The 21,492-nt window shown below is 39.2% G+C and overlaps 1 protein-coding gene across 3 annotated transcripts in view; it reads left to right on the top strand.

Annotated features, from left to right (window-relative positions):
• Window positions 1-21,492, top strand: part of LOC129770204 (xaa-Pro dipeptidase) — a 326,892-nt gene that overhangs the window by 95,525 nt on the left and 209,875 nt on the right. The window contains exons 1-2 of one of the 3 annotated variants that reach the window (XM_055772895.1): window positions 1,816-1,922; window positions 2,414-2,431. The exons of 1 other annotated variant lie outside the window; for it this stretch is intronic. The gene's annotated coding sequence lies outside the window, so the exon portion shown is untranslated. Of the gene's footprint in view, window positions 1-1,815; window positions 1,923-2,413; window positions 2,432-21,492 lie in introns of those variants that run through there. One more of the 3 variants, XM_055772894.1, reaches the window with a different exon arrangement.

The following is a 21,492-nucleotide window of genomic DNA, read 5'->3' as shown; positions in this document are numbered from 1 at the left end:
CTCATATCAGAAAGTAATTTATGATTTGAATCTTCTTTTATTGACATTTCTACTTCTGCTGGGATGTGTCAGCGAGCACCTAGGGCGGTTCAGATTGGGGCTTACGAGTGAGCTGTCTGAGGATCTGGCAGACAACCGCAGAGCACTGGACAAAGCTTTCTATGGTATGACTCTCAAAGATTTACGGCGTCTGGCGTTTGATTTTGCGGAAGCCAACAACCTCCAGCACGAATTCAACCAAGTTGCAAAACTGGCAGGAAGAGATTGTGATTCTAGCTTCATGAGGAACCATCGTCTGTCTCTTCGAACCCCATAACAGCACAACGAAGCAACAGCGCTCCAAGGCAAAGCGTCGGAATCCTCAGAACCGAAATCCAAGATGAGGAAAAAATAAACGATTGCTTAAAAATAATTCAAAATGAATTTCAAATGAAGAATGTTTTTATTTTCACCATGCATTCGCGAGTATAGATTACGTACATAAAAATAATTTCTGCGGGAATTTGAGTGTTCGAAATGATTCATATCAATATATCCATTGTGGATGGAACGAAGTTCGCTGGGTCAGCTAGTTTGTTAATAAAAACAAATTCTGTTTCAAATGTTGGACATTTTCGGATATCTTATATTGTCAGTCACCTCCCTCCCAGTTATTTCCACGTGGTATGTTCGACCCGCTTTTGATAATAAAGCATTTATTTTTGGTATAAGTTATCTCAGAAGTTCAATTCAATAAGTGCGCACTTTTGACCCGTACGGTGCGCACCTTTGCCCCCACTATGGGGCAAAGATGAGAATTTTTCTTTTTGTCTAAGAATAGGTATTTGTCCAATTACAAACACAGCTCGAGGAATGCTTGTTTCGAGATGAGAATTTTTCTTTTTGTCTAAGAATAGGTATTTGTCCAATTACAAACACAGCTCGAGGAATGCTTGTACGTTTCGAAGGTAATATATATAGTTACAATTTTGTAAGCAAACGGAGTTTTATTTGCTTTAATTCAAGAGTTATTGGACGACAACAGTTAGGTGCGCACCTTTGCCTCGCATAACTACAGATTCACAAAATAATTATTGAACCTGTGGTCCTCTATAGTCTGATGACGACCACTGATCGCTTTAAAACTGTACGCACTTTTCGGAGTTTTCGAACGGCAGATGCTTTGGACTATCTATGGTGGACAGACAGAAAACGGAGGTGCAACCCTTCCAACATCAGGAACAGAGGAGCACACCGTGCAGAATGACTCGTCTGATCTGATCATTGTCTTCTATTTCCCCGTCGTTGAATTATTTTTCTGTCCCCTATAATATAAACATGGATATAACGTCTAATCGGTTGAATCACTCATACGCTTTGCTTTAACAAACAACTGGATGAAATGTCAAAATATGCAAACCGATGTCGATATGCTCATGACCCGAATTTAGTGACATTGATGTTTTTGTTTTGAGTGCTGTTCGCCATTGATCTTCTGAATCTCTATCCTCTATCCACAGCTTGTCTTAGCTCTTAATTTTGCTTTTGATAAATCTATATTCACGGGCAATGCTTTTGTTTTGCGATTCAAGTGCAGTGCCAGCATTGTTTTGAATTGTGAATTTCGTTTTTGTTTCATCAGCCAAGCAGCAAATCCGATTCAGTTCGCGAACGATCCAATTCATCGGTTACCTTTACCGTTGCTGCAGGCTTTCTTCTGTGCCCTTTTTTGGGTGAGCGACTCCCACCACTCCCACGACTTACAAAAATTGGCGAACCGGTCTCCGCCGACTCCTCATCATCATCACCTTCACAAAATCTTCAATTCGTAATCGGTTTGTTTTCTCTTTGTTGCGACTTTTTCGCGATGCCAACGGTGCTTCGCTTCAGTTGCCATTCGAGAGTTGAATCAAAATCGCCACTTTAAAAATAGCGCAGAAAAGGTAATTGTCGGGTACTAAGTACCGGTAAGCGTCGTCGTGTGATTGTTTTCGGTGTGATAGAGATGACGCGCGCCCGATTTGGTGGACGCATTGAAGTTAGCAAACAACGACAGCAAAAACAAAACAACAAACAGTGCTCTAGCGCAAAGTAATTATGGGAAGAGAAAAAGATATACAGTAACATAGAAGTCACCGTGTATCCATTGTGACGGGGAAGTGACAAAATGGGAACGTGTGCCCCTTTCTCTTGAGTAGTGCAGCAAAAAAAGAGGCATTTCTAAGTTTAGACGAGACTTGGTGGACTTTCTACGCATAACATCGGAATGGTTCAATCAAAGTACAGTTGCGCGAAATCGTGCAATGTGTTGCCAATATTGGAGAGTTTGCGTAACAACTTTGATTGAACTGCTCTTCCATCAGTATTGTTTGTTGTTTTTACCATTTTGTTTTTTTTTTATTTTTATTCAATATGATTTTTTTCTTGATTTCAGATTTCGCAGATTCAAAAGGTATGTTTTTTCACTTTTTCTATTTAAATATCTTTATTATATACACACACGATCACATCAGATGCTACACTTTATTAATGGATATCAAGAATAGTTTTAGTATATTATGCTATGTTACTGCGTTGCGGCAGGGTTCGCTGTTCGGAGGTCTTTGTAGAAAAAAATCACCAAGTTTCCCGATGATATCAGCTCAAAGCTGTTAATTTGTTTATTCCAATTAATCCAACATGTCGCACCATTTTAGGATAACAAGTTTTAGGTGCTTACAGTTGATCTCCTACTGAGTATTTTTATATAATAAAATTAATATAATAGGGTGGAGGCGATCTGGCGTAGTGGTAACACCCGTACCTCTCTCACGTTAAAGGTCACGAATTCGTTTTTTTTCCTTTATTGATTTAATTAGGCTCAAGTGGATAAAGAGCCACCATGAAGCAATACATTTTAAAACTATTTGAATATATTATAACTACATAATTGTTAACTTAAGTCTAATTAGCTAAAACTACAGTGCAATAAAAAAAATTATTCCTTCGTTGCCTCGTCGGTATTATCCTTGTCTTGAACAGTGCCTGTGGTGGGTCGTAACAACTACTTCGCCAGTTGATGTAGCAACGGTATCCTTTGGTAGTGAGTGCCTCCTTGTTATGTTAATAGCTCCTGTAATGATCTTATCTCAACGGGTACTAAGTTCTGCCTGTGTAATAGGAAAGGAAGGGAGAATGGACAGTGGGAGTAGGAGATGTGACCTAAATAATAACATTAGCTTCTTAGGAAGACATATATGGGGAACATGGTGGGGTGCCCATCCAGGAGACCTCATTCAGTTGTACAAAACAACGATATTGTCAGTGTTAGAATATGGCAGTTTTTGCTTCCGATCAGCTGCCAGGATTCATATTCTCAAGCTGGAGAGAATACAATATCGTTGCTTGCGTATAGCCATGGGGTGTTTGCATTCGACACATACGATGAGTCTCGAAGTTTTGGCAGGAGTACCCCCGCTTACTCTTCGGTTCACAGAATTATCCTACAGATTTCTCATCCGTTGCAAGATCAAGAATCCATTGGTGATTGATAACTTCGAAAATCTACTCCAGCTGACTCCTCAGTCAAGTTTTATGTCTTTATACCATGAGTACCTTACCCACGACGTGCACCCTTCACCAGGCATCTCCAACCAAGTTTGCTTCCCATACTTTTGCAATTCCTCTGTCATTTTTGATCTGTCCATGCGACAAAAAATCCATGGAATACCAGATCACCTACGCTCCAATGTTATTCCGTCGATATTTTCGGAAAAATATGGGAAAGTTGGATCTGATAAAATGTTCTTTACTGACGGTTCATACATAAACGGGTCCACTGGCTTCGGCATCTTCAATGAAAATTCCAGTGCCTCTTTCAAACTCAAAGATCCTTGTTCCGTGTATGTCGCAGAAATGGGTGCGATATACTATGCTCTAGGGATCATTGAAACACTGCCCATCGACCATTATTTTATTTTTTCAGACAGTCTCAGCTCAATAGAGGCAATCCGCTCAATGAAAGTTGATAAACGCTCATCTTATTTCCTAACAAGAATAAGACATCTATTGAGTGTTTTGGTCGAAAAATTATTCAAGATTACCTTAGCATGGGTTCCCTCTCATTGCTCGATTCCGGGGAATGAGAAAGCGGACTCGCTAGCTAAGGTGGGCGCTTCAGAAGGCACACTTTTTGAAAGGCAAATTGCCTATAATGAATTTTTTCACATTCCTCGTCAGGACACACTCGTTAGTTGGCAGCGCATGTGGAGTGAAGATGAGTTCGGTCGTTGGTTACACACGATTATCCCTAAGGTCTCGACGAGTGCATGGTTTAAGGGATTGAATGTAGGTCGTGATTTCATTCGCGTGATATCTCGGCTTATGTCCAATCGCTACAACCTAAACGCGCATCTCTATCGCATTGGGCTCGCAGCAAACAATCTTTGTGATTGTGGCGATGGCTACCACGCTACCACGACATCGAGCATGTTGTCTGGTCATGTATCCGGTTCCATGCTGCTCGCTCTCAGCTCTCTAGAGCACTGAGAGCGAAAGGCAGACAATCGGATATCCCCGTCCGGGATATCTTAGATAGCCGGGATCCTGATCTTCTGCTTCATCTATACCTGTTCCTCAGAAACGCCGATGTCAACGTTTAATGATGTTTCCTTCGTTGTGTCCCCGTTTCATATCCCTCCTATCCAAACGATAAACTTTTACTTAGTCGCGGCAATACATACACACACTCTTTACAGATACACGGGCCAAAGGTTGTGCAGTCCACTGATCATTCAACAAGAGCCAAAGGTTGTACCGCTCATGACAACTCTACACGAACTGATGATTGCGCCGGCTAGTGACCATTCTATCCTGGATTCCTCGAGTCGAGAAAGACGCACCACGCTAGATATGGGGTACAGACTAGGGAGCGTTGCTGATTAATGGTCAGCTGCATCCCAATAGGAAGTAGCCCGTGTCGGGCACACGTATAGAGCATCGAAGACTGCAACATACCAATTATGAGAACACTTGTAATACTAACCTCGAGCCAACCGCGAGTAATCGGTTACATATTACTAACATAGTTGTAAGACAAAATTTGTCAAAATATTGGACTCCCGGCCCCGTCAGGCTAACGCCACATGTGCCTTAATAAAAAATATATTTTGGGAAAAAAAAAAAAAAATAAATAAAATTAGGATCGCGAGTAGCTAAAATATTGCGAACTGTCATGTGTGAGTGTACTCCTTGAGCCTCTAAATCGGCAACCAGTTTAATTCTTTCATTGCAAAATTCATTACATGACCAAACAACGTGCTCGATGTCATGATATCCTTGACCACAATTGCATAAATTGTTAGTAGCAAGACCTATGCGGAAGAGATGCGCATTTAGCGCGGAATGATTGGACATCAATCTGGACATACTTCTAATAAAATTTCTTTCAAGATCTAACCCTTTAAACCAGGCCTTCGTTGAAACTTTGGGGATAATAGAGTATAGCCATCTCCCAAGGTCATCTCTGTTCCATTGGTTTTGCCAACTGGTGAGTGACTGCTGTCGGGAAATGGAGAAGAATTCCCGATACGTTATTTGTCTTTCAAAAACTGTGCCCTGCATACTACCCATCTTTGCGAGTGTATCCGCTTTCTCATTACCAGGAATAGAGCAATGGGAAGGAATCCAAATGAAAGTGATTCGAATACTTTTATCAACAAGAGAATTCAATGCATTCCTAATTTTGATAAGAAAATATGATGCTTTCGTCTGTTGTTTCATGGATTGAATGACTTGTATACTGCTAAGACTATGCGAGAAAATAAAATAGTGATCAGGTGGTAAGGACTCAATGGTCTTAATTGCATTATATATTGCAGCCAGTTCGGCAACATACACTGAACAAGGGTCTTCAAGTTTATGAAAGCTAGTGTAATGTTCATTAAAAATACCAAAACCAAATGTTTTCCCCGTGTACATTTAGCATCAAACCAAACTCCAAGATATTTGAAGCTTGTGGATTGAACGATGGTTTTGTTGAACAATTGAAGCAGAAGTTCGGGAGGTTGGTGCTTCCTAGAAAATACAACCATTTCCGTTTTCTCAGTTGAGAATTCAATACCTAGATTCACAGCCCATGTAGATAAATTATTTAAGGAAATTTGCAGCGGTCTTTTCAAATCAATAGTTCTAGTACCTGATATGGATACAACACTATCATCTGCCAGTTGCCTCAAAGTACATCCATCTGCAAGATGATCATCTATATCATTAATATAGAAATTATACAGAAAAGGACTTAAGCAAGAACCTTGAGGGAGACCTATGTATCTAGTCCTAGAAACGGCACAATTTCCATGAGAAAAGTGCATGTGCTTTTCGGATAACAGATTAAACAAAAAATTGTTTAAAATTGGTGAAAATCCATGGTTGTGAAGTTTATCGGATAAAATTCTTATTGATACTGAGTCAAACGCCCCTTTAATGTCTAAGAAAACAGAAGCCATCTGTTTTTTATTACCAAAGGTCGTCTGAATTTCGGAAGCAAGTAACGCAAGACAATCATTTGTCCCTTTGCCCTTGCGGAAACCGAACTGCGTATCTGATAAAAAGTTATTCTCTTCAACCCATTCGTCTAAACGTCGGAGTATCATTTTTTCCAATAACTTACGGATGCAAGATAGCATGGCTATTGGTCTGTATGAGTTATGGTGGGAAGCTGGCTTATTCGGTTTTTGAATGGCTATTACTCTCACTTGTTTCCACTCGATAGGGACAATATTTTGCTCAATAAACTTATTAAATAACCTTAATAAACGTTTCTTAGCGACGTTTGGAAGGTTCTTCAAAAGATTAAATTTGGTTCCATCGGAACCAGGAGCTGAATTATTGCACGAAAGAAGTGCGAGTGAGAATTCAGTCATAGAAAACAATGTCTCGTTATTACTATTGGAAGACGATGTATTACGAGATATGTCTTCTGCAGGGACAAAATCTGGACATACTTTTTTGGCAAAATCAAGAATCCATCGGTCTGAATACTCTTTGTTTTCGTTTGTATGGTTTTTGTTTCGCAAACACCTGGCTGTGTTCCACAGGGTACTCATAGATGTTTCCCTTGACAAACCATTGACATATCGTCGCCACTAACTGCGTTTTTTCGCTCCAATAAGATTTTTGAATTTGGTCTCCAAAAGTTCATACAAAATTTTCCATTGAGCCATTTTTGCGAAAAATTTTGAAAGCAGAGGATTTATTGAAATAAGCATCCGAGCACTCTTTGTCCCACCAAGGAGCACCAGGGCGTCGGCGAAGTTTTGCACCAGGGAAACGTTTCGTTTGAGCTTGAATGGCAGTGTGGTAAATCAAACTAGCAATGAAATCATATTCTTCTAGAGGTGGAAGTTCAGGAGTCGAATTGATGCTCTCTGATATAATACTAGCAAATTTCTCCCAGTCAATATTATGGGTAAGATCGTATACAACTTCGACCAATTTCTGTGGACACATCTCATTGGCAATAGAAACAAGGATTGGTAAGTGATCGCTACCGTGAGGATCTTGGATTACTTCCCACATACAATCTAACGATAAAGTAGACGAACAGAGTGACAAGTCTAGTGTACTCTCTCTTACAGGAGGCTTGGGTACTCTTGTAGCTTCGCCAGTGTTCAAAATTGATAAATTGAAATTATCGCATAGATCGTAGATGATTGAGGAACGGTTATCATCATATAGTGACCCCCAGGCCACACCATGTGAATTGAAATCACCCAATATTAACTTGGGTTCAGGTAAAATCTTGATAATTCCATCGAGTTGGTTGCGTGAAATTCCAACTCTGGGAGGAATATATACAGAAGCAATGCATAGGTCTTTTCCCCTTATCGTGGTTTGACAAGCAACTACCTCGATTCCTAGAAGCGATGGTAATGGGATTTTATAGAAGGAATGGCATTTTTTGATCCCCAAAAGAACGCCACCGTGTGAGTCTCTTCGATCTAAACGGATAATGTTAAAATCATGTAAATTCAAGTCCTCATCAGGGGTAAGCCATGTTTCACAAAGAGCAAATACGTCAGAATTTATATTTTTGACTAAAAATTTTAACGATTCAATTTTGGGTTTAATACTTCTGCAGTTCCATTGAATAACTTTAATTGTATCTATATCGCTTATAGAACAATTAGGCATCGAGAGAGAAAATGGTTGCAAGTAGGGGCTATTTTTCTGTCAAGAATGCAAATAATGCAGGAACCAAACTAATGATAATACTTTTGAGGGGCTCGGGAATGTTTAAAGCATTTATAATGTGACTCGCAATACTTGGAAGGGAAAACAATCCAGCTTTGGAAGACACGGACGGAGTGTTCACGTCTTTTTGTGTTCTCGGGGAAGTAAAACCAGGAGGTGTTTGTTTTGGAGTTTTATCACTTCCAGAGGATTTCTCAGTTGGTTTAAAGTTTTCTTGCTTCTTACGAGGAGTCGGAGGAGTAAGAGGAGCAGAAATTTTTCTTTTTCTTGAGCCTCCCGGTATTGACATGAATGCTTCTTCAATGGAAGTAAAATTTTCACAATCATCTGTTGGCAGAATTGCATAAGGGTTCTCTTGTGCTCCAGGATTAGGGGTCTCTTTTGCCACAGCCCTTTTGAGCATTTCAGCATAGGTCGTCTTGGATCGTTGTTTGAGAGAGTTCTTAACTTTTGCCTCCCGCGATTTAAACGCTGGACACGCAGAAAGATCGTGAACTTCTCCTTTGCAGAAAATGCAGTTATCGGCATCTTCAGAGCATGATTTATCCTCATGCATCCCCCCACATTTTGCACAACGTATCTTGTTGCTGCAGTGGGAGTCTGTATGCCCCAATTGCTTGCATTTCATACAGCTCATCACTTTAGGTACGTAAAGGCGCACCGGAAGCAAAACCTTTTCAATTTCCACAAATTGTGGAAGAGCTTTTCCGGGAAAGGTTACTCGAAACGAACCTAATTCGAAGTACTCTTTCCCTTTTTCGGAATGAGATACCGAATGCAATTTCTTGCAAGCAAGTATCTTCAGATGATCAATATTGGCATTCTTGAATCGACCTTTTCCTTCGTGTAATATTTCATCACACGTTAGGGTGATGTGGTGTTTAGTAACATCCACTTCCATTGTGAAAGCAAGAAATTAATTTCTTGTTAATGAGGACGATAAAAACAGGGAGGAGAAGCAAAAAAGGGTAGCAGAAAGCAGAACTTAGCCTACCTGTTTTCGAAGAGTAACTCCAACAAGCTGGGTAGCTGACTGTAAGCCGGTGACGATGTTAATCCAGGTAGTCGATGGGTGCCCTGTTTAGATCCTGAGTGCTGGCGAGTATGTATACCTGTAAAACACAATTTTAAAGTAGGTAGCAAAAGAGTAATAGAAAAAAAACTTGATACTTCCTTTCCACTCTGCAGCGAAAGAAAAACGCGTCCTTCTCCGATGAGATTAGGGGACGAATTCGTCTCTCCCGAAATTCATCCAAAAATAAAGATGGGACGAACCAGCCAAAGGTGCTGAAAGTCACTATAATACAGAAAAAAATCTATATACCTAAAAATCGCGTGTCACGATGTTCGTGATCAAACTCCTCCGAAACGGCTCGACTGATTTAAATGTAATTAGATAGTCATCCGTATCCGGATTAAGAATCGGAGATTGTGATGCATTTTCCAGAGCCTCGATCCACTACATTAGATGACGAATGGAATTGTGTTATAGTGTACTTGTTTTTGTGCGTTTTGATTTGTTTGGTTTGTAGTTTTATTTATATTATATCAATTATCCATCGACATAACACGCCGATGCATACAATTAAGTGTTTGCGTCTTTCATTCTTTAACTTTTCCTTTTCTATTTCTTCAAATCTACGATTCTTTTGTTTTCAAATTCATTAATTCCTTCCTTTTGTTGCGATTGAGATCGATGATTAACGGAACATATCGCCGAGTCGAATGATTTTAACCCTCCTGTACTCGCGTGCAAAATCATAACACGTATACTCGCGCCCGGTGTCACAGACCGAAAATTGAACTTCTCTGTAATGTTGCCATTGTGAATTTTTCAGGCTTTATTGGCATTTATTTCAAGAAGAGGGTATGATTTAATGAAAAAACTTCCAAAAATATGTTTTCTTCGTCTTTATTATGTTTTAATAGTCATCTAATTCAGCCTCCTCAAAATAGAGTAATTTTTGATACTCGTATCAATCGATTGTGGTTTCATTGGAGTAAGAATCAGAACATAGCATAACTAAATGCTCGAAACAAACATATTTTTTCACACTTTATGCAGTTGTTATGTGTTTTTCGGGTCTTTTATCGAAGAGAAGGATGTATAACAACCTTCTAGATAATTACTAGATGATAAAAGTTCTGGAATATAAAGTTTGCATATTTCTAATATTCTTTGTCTTTGTTTTCTCGGTAAATTAAGAATAAATGCCTTTTTTAGATGAGGCATAAAAAGATGATATAAAAGGATTTCTACGAACTTGCTTTCCTTTTACTTGTTTTCTTGTCGATATTGTCCATTATTAAAAAAAATATCCCCGAAACTGTAACTGTTAAAAATTACCATAAGCTACCGATCTGTTTATAGTTTACTGTTTACAATTCTTCCACAAGTAAAATTCTTTCACAAGTGTGTATATGTATAACCATTATATTTAGCGAATAACTATACGAAAGTCAAACATATATTTTGCTTTTGAACGTATGAATCTAACGACGAATATATCGACGAATAGTTAATATATGGATCCGTTCAATCCAGTTACAAAAGGGACTGAAATCAAATAAGAATAGTCCTGTAATGATATTATGCTTATATTCAGTAAATATTCCACGCTACTAACATTATTTTATTCATTTCATTCAACAATATTCTAGAATATGAAAAAAGGTCCAAAAAAGTTACTCCTATACTCGCGTCGGTGTGTCAGACCGAAAGTGTTAAAGAAGTGGCACACGTCCCCTTTGTACCAACACATGTAATACGCTAAACGATGACGAACGACGAATAACGAAGCTAGAGAGAATCGCAAAGTCGTAGTGTTGATATTTTTTGAGAAATGAACTAATTATTGATTTCTCGGTCTGACAGACCAATGCGCGAGTATAGGAGTGTTAAAGGAGTTCTCTCGGTTAACTTTTCAGGTTTCCCAAAAATATCTCTCCGCAGTCGCGATAAGAGCTCTATAAAGAATACATGCGACTTTGACCTTATTGGCTTTAGAGAAGTTTACTGGGTTACCTTCTCATTTTTCCCACATTTAATTCTACGTCGTCGCGATTGGATTTTGATTGAAAATACGTGCGATAAATGATAAATGATAACACTCATTCCATGCAAATCCGGTATAGTGGTTCTCAAATTTTCGTTGGGATTTGTGGTTTTGTTCCTTGTCGCAAATTGTTAGACCCATATTTTTTGTAATTTTCTTGAAAACTGTTTATTTTTGCGTGACAAGAATTCAAGAATCGAAGAGTTGTTGTTTTTCGTTTTCAAATTATGATTTTCCAAAGTTAACGTTTTTACAGTCTCCGTTCAATATTCATATGCAACTAGACTGAATCTATGTGACTAGAATCCATTTTTTTTTTCACAAGTGATATTTTTTTAACGAAGATTTGATCATTTACTTCACTTTGATATGTCGATCATCTAGATTTGTCCAGAAGTTCAAAATTTGTGAATTTTTGAAAAAAGACAGTTTTGGGAAAAGAAGAAAAACATTATTTTTAGACCATTGGATGACTTGGAAGGACATAGCTCAGAATTGGATATTTTATGTGGAGGAACCTCGGCTTTCAAGAAAAAAAACCATGTGAACCATAAAACTTTTTTTTTCAAAGAAGACATTGGCACTAATTTGATATGTCAATCATCTGAATCGGTCCAGTAGTTTAAAAGTTTTGAATTTTTGAAAGAAGTCATTTTTAGAAAAAAGTGATTTTTCGGACACCCTAAAATGGAAATGGCCCAAATTGAAAATAGAAAGGTGCGAACCTGCTATTTTGCGATAGGTAACAGACAGTGGAGTAGCGTGACCGGGTGGCACCCGGGCGGATTTTTTGGGTGTCACCCCTCCAACCAAATCTTGTTATCACGACCTTTCGTTTTCTAAAAAAAAATGAGTTACTGAATCAATCATTTTATTTATTACTAGCTGACCTGGCGAATATAGTCCCGCCCAAATTAACGTTTTCTTACTAAACGAACGTTCATAGGTTCAATCTCCGAGCTATTCGTTAATTGATCTTCGAATTGGTCTTTTCCAAGGCTGAGACGAATGAACTTTGTTTTGTAGTTTACAGTCTCTATAATAGAAAAGAAAATAAATCAATAAATTCGTATTCCACCTGAAAATCCATTCCCACTTTCGAACAAAAATAAATATCTTTAAGGCAATCATCGAAAGGACTAATCATGATGTATTTGTAAAAACATATGGGAATTTCAACTTTCCGATTTTTTCCATCTTAAGTTTTCCAGAAAACTACCGATTTTTCAATGCGTAACATTGATCTATGGGCAAAGACGAATAGAACAAAATAAATACGCTTAGCAACAAATTTGGTGATCCATTTTCACTTATATAAATATCATCAGTATAGTCTCGTCTCAACTTAACAGCAGCAAATTGTTGAAACTCTCTGTAAACTGCTTCAAACTCACTGTAAAATTTGGAAGCGTTTCATGGAAGTCCGACTTCACGAAAAACTATTGGGTGGGTTATATGTTATATGTTTTCTATTTGGTTTCTGATAACATGTGTCGTACTTGACTCACCTCGGAGATCTCGGTTGCTACTTTAGACTATTTCGACCGCTCTTGTAATCCTCGATGAAAACGATCAATGTACTCCAACATTCCCATTTCGTTTTCCTCCTCCATCGTTAGTTCGACTTCGGAAGGCCTAGCTTGCTCATATCATGACGAATTCTCCGCCCTGTAGTAAATTCGTAAACGTTGTATTTCAATAGTATTTAAATAGCAGCAAGAAAAATAACTAGTGTATGTGTCTGGTCAAATCGTTGCCCAGAGATAATCATTTGGTTCGTAAATAGTTCTGCGTTTGATCTATTTCACGTAGGACATCGTACCAGAAGTACAGATAGCACAGGAATTGCAATCTGCTGGTAGAAGGGACTGTGCACTTGATCTAGTATTTGAATTTTCGGTAGTATCGCGCAAAACTTGATAGAAAGATCGATCTTGTCGTATCAATTCTGCAAACGGCGAAGGGATCGATTCACTAATTAAATCGGTACCAAAGAATCGATCTTTGCCGAATTTTTTTTTCTCAATTTATCTGTTTATTCTCTAGGAGTGTCGTCTTTTCTTTAAACATTTTGTTTTGTTCCTTAGCATGATGGCCACAAAAAAATTTGAAAAAACATTGAAAAAAACAATCGTTTTGTAATAGCGAATTCGTTTTTAAAACTAAGTCAGTTCCAATCTGACTCTTTAATAAAAAAAAAAACGTTCTCAGTTTCACGAATGCGGCGGTTTGTTGGTGTGCGTTATATAGTCTGATTTGTTTATATTTGCGATGACAAATGTACAGTGTCGACGTCTGGTGGCGATATATTAGTGCTTGGGAGGTAAATTATTCTCTATAATATCAGAAACCAAGTGCAGTGTAAAAATATAAAAGTTTGAATGAAAATTTCTACTTCATATTGTTTGATTACCTATCACACGTAGTCCTGACACTCACTTGAACTTTTGTCGATGAATTTCCTGTTTTTTTCACAAATAATTACTTTTATAATATTATCATCAGACACAGTTATCGTTCAATATGTTTTTGGAATTTCTGAAAAAAAACCTCTTATTTCATCACATAAAATTAAAAAAATGATGCGTTACAGTAAATTTTCATTCATGATTTTGATTTTGAAAGCATGTTCATTCCACCTGAATATACATCATTATTTTCGCCTCCCAATGAAAGCAAACGAAGCTTAATGCCGTCTACGCGAATATACTCTTTAAAATCAGAATCCGAATTGGATTACGATTCCAATAATACAAAAGCAAAACCAGCAGGTTTTCCATTTCCATAGTCTATATTTTTAGATTTCCCACTTACTTTATATGTAAATTAGAGTATGCCAATTTATGCGATTTGATGTTTTTCTGGCTAATATTGATTATTATCGTTATCGGCAGTCATCGTCTCTGGTGCTCTATTCCCCTGTATGTCAAAGATCTCATCCTCATATATTCGTTTGATAGAAAATTGGATCAAAAACGTAAAACCAATTAAACACGCACTGTTCACTGCCGGTTCAACTAGTAAATTACAGTACTAGTTATGTTACATTACATACAGTATTGGTAATCAACAACTTTGAAAACAACATAATCTCTCAATATTGTGACATATCCCAATGTATGTTCGAGTGGTTCGAAACTCTGTCTCCTCCTACGATGCTAAAAAAATATATTAACGGTTAATAGAGGGACAACACGCAATTATTTTCACAAATATAGTTAGCTAGAATATTTAAAAACAAACATATACTGAAAATAAATACAATCGAATATAATTATAAAGACATTTAAAAAGAATTAAAAAAGGTAGATAGATTCACAGGGCTAACACAACACAACCCAGAATGTACACTACATGACGTAATTCACATCACAACAGTTGGCAAAATTGTATCAGAGGCGGTGTAACCCGACCCGAATGTGACCTGGCGGGTTTGAGAGAGTTCCGCCATACTCGAGTCGCACTAACTTGCAAACGTTATACGATATACATATTTCGATACATTTCGCAGAAAAGGATAACATTTAATCCCAGAATATTAAGTGGAGATTCCCTTCCGATTCCATCCGAACAAAACATACCGTTTCCGGAGGAAGTTCGCGTAGCGAAGGCTATGCCGCTTTGTCGTCAATAATTTGTCAACGGATAGTAAGGCTGACTCGTAGTTTACACGTGTCCCATCCAAACTTCTCGTCTCCTGTGCACCGGGCAAGGAGCGAAAATCGGACGAACCAACGCTAGCAGACTGAACTACTTTACCTGAAAACGGAGATAATAAAGGGTGTGTCACATCAAATTGCATCACGGAAAAAACGCTGTAGAAATTCGCCCAGTAGACCGATCCTTTTGAAAATTTTAGACAGTAAAATAAAAACTATTAAACAACTTTTGGCATTTTCTTTTTATTCATACTTCGAGCCCAAGCCCGTATGCTCGCACCTTCCTCTTTACCCCGTCCATAAGGTTCTGTACAACGTCAGGTTGTAGTTTTTTTCACAGAAATCCATTTTCTCTTGAAGTCCGCCTCCGATTTGACAACTTTTGGGTTCTTCCGGAGGGCCTGCTTCATAATCGCCCAATATACCACTCCACCACTCCAACACGTCCTTTGAATAGTACCACTCCAACACGTCCTTTGAATAGTGGCACGAAGCGAGATCCGGCCAGAAGATGGTCGGGCCCTCGTGCTGCTTCAATAGTGGTAGTAAGCGCTTCTGTAGGCACTCCTTAAGGTAAACCTGCCCGTTTACATTGTCGGTCATCACGAAGGGGGCGCTCCGCTTTCCGCAAGAGCAGATCGCTTGCCACACCATGTACTTTTTGGCAAACTTGGATAGTTTCTGCTTGCGAATCTCCTCCGGAACGCTGAATTTGTCCTCTGCGGAGAAGAACAACAGGCCCGGCAGCAGAGGAAAGTCCGCTTTGACGTAGGTTTCGTCGTCCATTACCAGGCAATGCGGCTTCGTCAGCATTTCGGTGTACAGCTTCCGGGCTCGCGTCTTCCCCACCATGTTTTGCCTTTCGTCGCGGTTAGGAGCCTTCTGAACCTTGTATGTACGCAGGCCCTCCCGCTGCTTGGTCCGCTGGACGAATGAACTTGACAAATTCAGCTTATTGGCGACATCCCGGACCGAACTTCTCGGATCACGTCTAAACTGCTTAACTACGCGCTTGTGATCTTTTTCACTGACGGAGCATCCATTTTTGCTGTTCTTCACCTTCCGGTCGATGGTCACCTTCCGGTCGATGGTTGTCCCGATGTGACAACTCCGGATTCTCGAAATGAGTGCGCAGGATTAATTCACGACGCTCTTTTTCGTTCGACGACATTTTTCCAAATTTACGAAAAATTGACAGTGAAGCATGGCCAACGTGATCTATACACTCTTATCTTATTATAAGCGAAAGCTGAAGATATAATTCCTAAAAATTAAATTTCTACAGCGTTTTTTCCGTGATGCAATTTGATGTGACACACCCTTTACAGTCAAGCAGTGGACCGGAACCGAACCACGACAGTACGAGAAAGCAGCGGCGGGCCCAGACGCTTCAACAAACCAACACCGTGGGCCATGTGGAAAGGAAATTCAGGAATCACATAGTAAATCGCCGTTGTAAACCAGAAGAAACACGTGTGTTTTCTCTGTTGTACCAACCCCTTTCGGGTTAACCTAGTTTAGGCTGTTATTGAACCGACCCTGGGAAAAATCACAGAGTCCATGCGGGCAGCTAGAACGTAACAGAGCCTTGTTACAATATTGAGTCACATTCCTTCCAACGTTATCCATCAACAGAGCCTCAAGGATAAATTAACAAAAAAGCTACGACACCAAATTTGTGGAGCTTTTTTCATCCTCCTTGTGGGGCTGAATAATATTCCTAAAACTCGTCTTCCGGCAATTAATCACTCCCCCAAACAACCGCTCGAGACTGTGAACAGAATGTGTCTGTGTGTCTGTGCGATGGTAATGCCATCGGGGGTAGGCACTCCTACCACCCATCCAATCTCGTCGATATCCTTTTTGACCTTCAAATGGGATCAAAACCAGCCGCCATCGAGAAAAAATTCTCTCTCTTGCCCGCGATGTTTTTATTCTAACTAGGTTGTAAAACAGTACGCTACGAGAGCAGAGCGGGGGCCAAAATTGGGCCATATTGTTGGTATTATTTTGTTTTATGTGCCTAATAAGCGAGGCGATGGTTTTTCTTTCTCCGCTGCGTCATGACAGATGAGTGCTTCTGGATGGGGGATGGGGAGTTGCCAGCAGCGCATTCTGTTACGATAAGCGCCTGCTTCTCGTCCTCGGCGAACGTGTCTGTTGTGCGCTGCTGTTATCAATGAAGGCTTTCGCCGCATCGGGGGAAACACCCTCCACGTATACACACAAAAAAGCAAATCCGGCCTTTGCGGTAGTCGTTGCCACGGTGATAAGCCTCCACTGGTGTAGGGGAGTGGTGACAAAAAAGGCAGGAAGTTTACGCAGACGAGAGGGGGTCCTGTGGGACAGGACGAAGTGAGAGATGAACTTCTGATGATAGCGCACAAAAATGAGTCCCCGGAAGTTTCTGATGGTCCGTGATGGCAGCTTTCGCATAATTGATGGCCGCAAAACGTCCCATCGGGATGTTTCATTAACGATATAAGGTATCATTTGCTTACCGTGTGTTTCTATTTGTTTTCATACGTGTATTTTGAGAAGGTGATAACCATAGTCCCTAAGCAAAAAACTTAAATGACTGAACCATGGTTGAGTCCCAATTAAGCATCAAAACTCACTGAGCGCTAGGAAAGAAACAGTATTGAGTCATGCGAGCGGTGCTGAGCGTGGGAATTGAAACCAAATCGTTCTTCTACACCTCCACGCGGCTCTTTCGTTTTGCACAATCGACGGATCCGAAGGAATAACCTCGCAAACAAAACAAAAATATACAAAAGTGTAAGGGGAACATGCAAGAGGATACGAGCGGTTGCCATCGGCATTGAATGTCATCGTTAACCGACGGACCATGATGGAGTAGGGAGAAGGCAAACCAGAACAAGTTTACCTCTCCTTAAGTCTGGACCCCGAGATCCCGAGATCGGGTTCGAAAATACTGCGGTTAATGTTCCCGGATTGCTGTGCATGTATGTGTTCGTCCACTCCATTCCGATGGTGCACTTTTCCCAGAAGCGAGACTCGTTGGCTTCCACATAGACGACTGCTGTTGCTCATGTTAGCTCATGTACAGACCTGTAGAAGAGGTCTGATGTCGAACCCGGCGACGGACGACGACACGGAAGAGTTCAAAACCCTGCGGCTTTCGGTTGGTACTCGGATGCAGACGCGTAGGAATGCAACGGCGTGGCGTGGTATTCCATTCGCTGCTGCCATGTTCGCACTTCGCGAGAAGTTTGAATTTAATTATGCATCAGAAACAACGCATGGCTTGACTGAGGGGTAGAAGGAAGCAGTTATCGACTAATTAAAAAGTACTTCGGTGCCCGGAACCTCACCATACTAATAAGATACTTTTTTCACTTTTTTGAAGCTAAACTAGCTCAGATTATTTTATGTACTCGTATCTTCTAGAGAAGCGCAATATTCCTATTATTTTATATTGACCTCCTAGACATTATATTGACCTTCTAGATACTTATAATCAAGACGAGTTTGGGTTTGTTGAAAAGCTCCAAGTCTCTAGTTGCTAATAATACCATAAGGCGTTCAAATTATCCAAATTTTTATGTTTTTTAACGATTTTCTTCAAAGCGAAATTATGACCATGGTTTGTCCACCTCTAATCATGGTTTGCCCGGAAAATTATCATGGTTTGTTTGTCTGGTTTTAGAAATCACTATTTTTGAATGAAAAAAAAATCGAATTTCCAAGTAAATGTTGCATTTTTCATTGCTTAAGTTCACTGTCACAGCACTCAACACAGAGAAACTTTATTTCTACTACGCACGAAGGACTACATAAACGAACTGCAGTGTTCCAAGCGGCTGCCATAGTAACGAAGTGGACAAACCAACATCAGCGCATTGAACAAACCATGATCAGAATTGAGGTCATCGAGATGCATTTATTACATGATTTAGATATATAAATCTGATACAAATAGTGTGCAAGCATGATGTTTACAATATTAGTGTTATAATCCAGAAAAGGTCTGATACGTACCAAATGACCATCTGGGGGTTGATTAAAAGTTAGCTCAAATGAGGGGCGCATTGACATCAATATAAGATGGACTTTATAAAAACATTTTAAAAAATCCGCAAAAATCTACATTTATAAAAATGGATTTCTGTCTGTCTGTCTGTCTGTCTGATTGTTATGGACTCGGAAACTACTGAATCGATCGACATGAAAATTGGTATGTAGGGGTTTTTGGGGTCGGGGAGGTTCTTATGATAGTTCGAGACCCCTCCTCCTCTCTAAGGGGGGCTGCCATACAAATGAAACACAAATTTCTGCATTACTCGAGAATAAATCAAGCAAATGAAACCAAATTAGCACGGTTATTCAATCGAATGGAAGGGATACAGTGAGAAGAGATCCGTCAAAACAGCTCAAGACTGCCAATGTTAGTATAAGGAGTGTATCGAAAAGTAGTCTTGAACTTTCAAACATCAAAATAAAACTGGGAACGTTCAGAAAATGTTTACAAAAGTGAATTTTATTAAAAAAATATTAAGATTACATAGAAATGAAATGAAAAAATAAGCTTATTCTTGTTACTTATTCTTACTCCACTCATCAAATTTTGCACAGTAGTCTTTGTGCACTTTCTGGACGCTGCTTCCTTCTTGTACTTTTTCCTTGAAAATTGTCCAGTAACGTTCAATTGACAGTAGCGACTGAATGACTTGTATTTCGATTTTTGACATGTAAACAATGCGTGCTCTGATTACACGACAAAAAAAGTTCATCCGTTTGTGTGTAATAACGTGTTAAATGTTTAAGACTACTTTTCGATACACTCCTTAAGCGCTTTGGAATTACGAGTACCGCATATAAATGGTTTGAAAGCTATTTGAATGACAGAACTCAACGGAATATTTTTAATGATTTAACTAGCTGGCCCGGCAAACTTCGTCCCGCCTAAAATTTATTTTTCGTTATTACATCCACGTTTTCTTACTAAGCGCACGTTCATGGATCCAATCGCAAAACTGTTCGTTGATTGAACTTCTAATCTATCCTTTAAAATTACCTTTTACTATAAAATTCCTAGTACTTCTACCAAAAGTCGTCATTATATTATCAGATTGTTTTCAGACACAATTCTCGTTCAAGATTTTTCATATGCAAATTTTGGTTCAATTTACTTGATTAGAAAGTTAGAAAGAGAGGAGGAGTGTCTATTTACCATAGAAACGTTTTGTGTCCCCTTAAACCTTCGCATGGCAAATTTGGCTCCATTTGCTTGATTAATTTTCGAGTTATGCAGAAATTTGTTTTTCATTTGTATGACAGCCCACCCTAAGAGAGGGGAAGGAGTGTCAAACCACCATAGAAACATTGTATGCACCCTGAAACCTCCATATGCCTAATTTGGTTTCATTTTCTTGATTAATTCTTCGAGTAATGCAGAAATTTGTGTTTCATTTGTATGGCAGCACCCCCCTAAGAGAGGGGGAGGAGTATCTAACCACCGTAAGAACATTTATTATACCCTGAACCCTTCCCGTGCCAAATTTGGTTTCGTTTGCTTTATTAATTCTCGAGTAATGCAGAAATTTATGTTTCATTTGTATGGCAGCCCCCTCTAAGAGAGGGGGTGGAGTGTCTAACCACCATAGAATCATTCATTGTACCCTAAAACCTCCACATGCCAAGTTTTGTTTCATTTGCTTGATTAATTATCGAGTAATGCAGGAATTTGTGTTTCATTTGTATGGCAGCCCCCCTTAGAGAGGAGGAGGGGTCTCGAACTATCATAAGAACCTCCCCGACCCCAAAAACCCCTACATACCAATTTTCATGTCGATCGATTCAGTAGTTTCCGAGTCCATAAGAATCAGACAGACAGACAGACAGACAGAAATCCATTTTTATAGATATAGATTTCCAATCCCGTAGGGAATAATCTTGAAGTACCTCAGGGAAGTGTATTAGGGTCCCTTTTATGCATTATGTACGTCAATGACATGCGACGAGTTTTACGATTTTCTGTTATCAATCTCTTTGCAGATGATGCTGTGTTATTCATTACAGCTAATGATTTGGATCAGGTCGTTTAACATTTGAATATAGATTTACATTCTTTGTGTAGATGGTCGAAGTATAGGCAATTGAAATTGAACATAAATACAATTAAATATATGGTAATCTCGCGAAATCGTTTTAATGAAATCGTCTCTATTGTAATTGATGATGAGACTATTGATCGCGTCCGGGGAATTAAATATCTTGGCGTGATTATTGATGACATACTACAGTTCAACACTCACATTGACAATGTCATTAAGAAAATTTAAGAAAAGTATGGAACCTTATGCCTATTGAAAAACGATTTAACTATTTGCAGCAAAAAACAGCTACACAAATCAATCATCTCTCCTCATTTAGACTTATGCTCTTCCATTTTATTTTTAGCCAATGATACTCAAATATCGAGTTTACAGCAGCAAAACAAAATAATGCGGTTGATACTAAAATGTAACAGATTGACTTTCTCATCTTTAGTGTTGGACGCTCTGCAATGGTTATCCGTGAAGCAAAAGATTGTTTATTTAACT

The sequence above is a fragment of the Toxorhynchites rutilus genome, chromosome 2 (assembly GCF_029784135.1).
Source record: "Toxorhynchites rutilus septentrionalis strain SRP chromosome 2, ASM2978413v1, whole genome shotgun sequence".
NCBI classification, from domain to species: Eukaryota; Metazoa; Arthropoda; class Insecta; order Diptera; family Culicidae; genus Toxorhynchites; species Toxorhynchites rutilus.
Note: the sequence above shows the minus strand (reverse complement) of the source record. Positions and strands in the feature narration are given on the sequence as shown.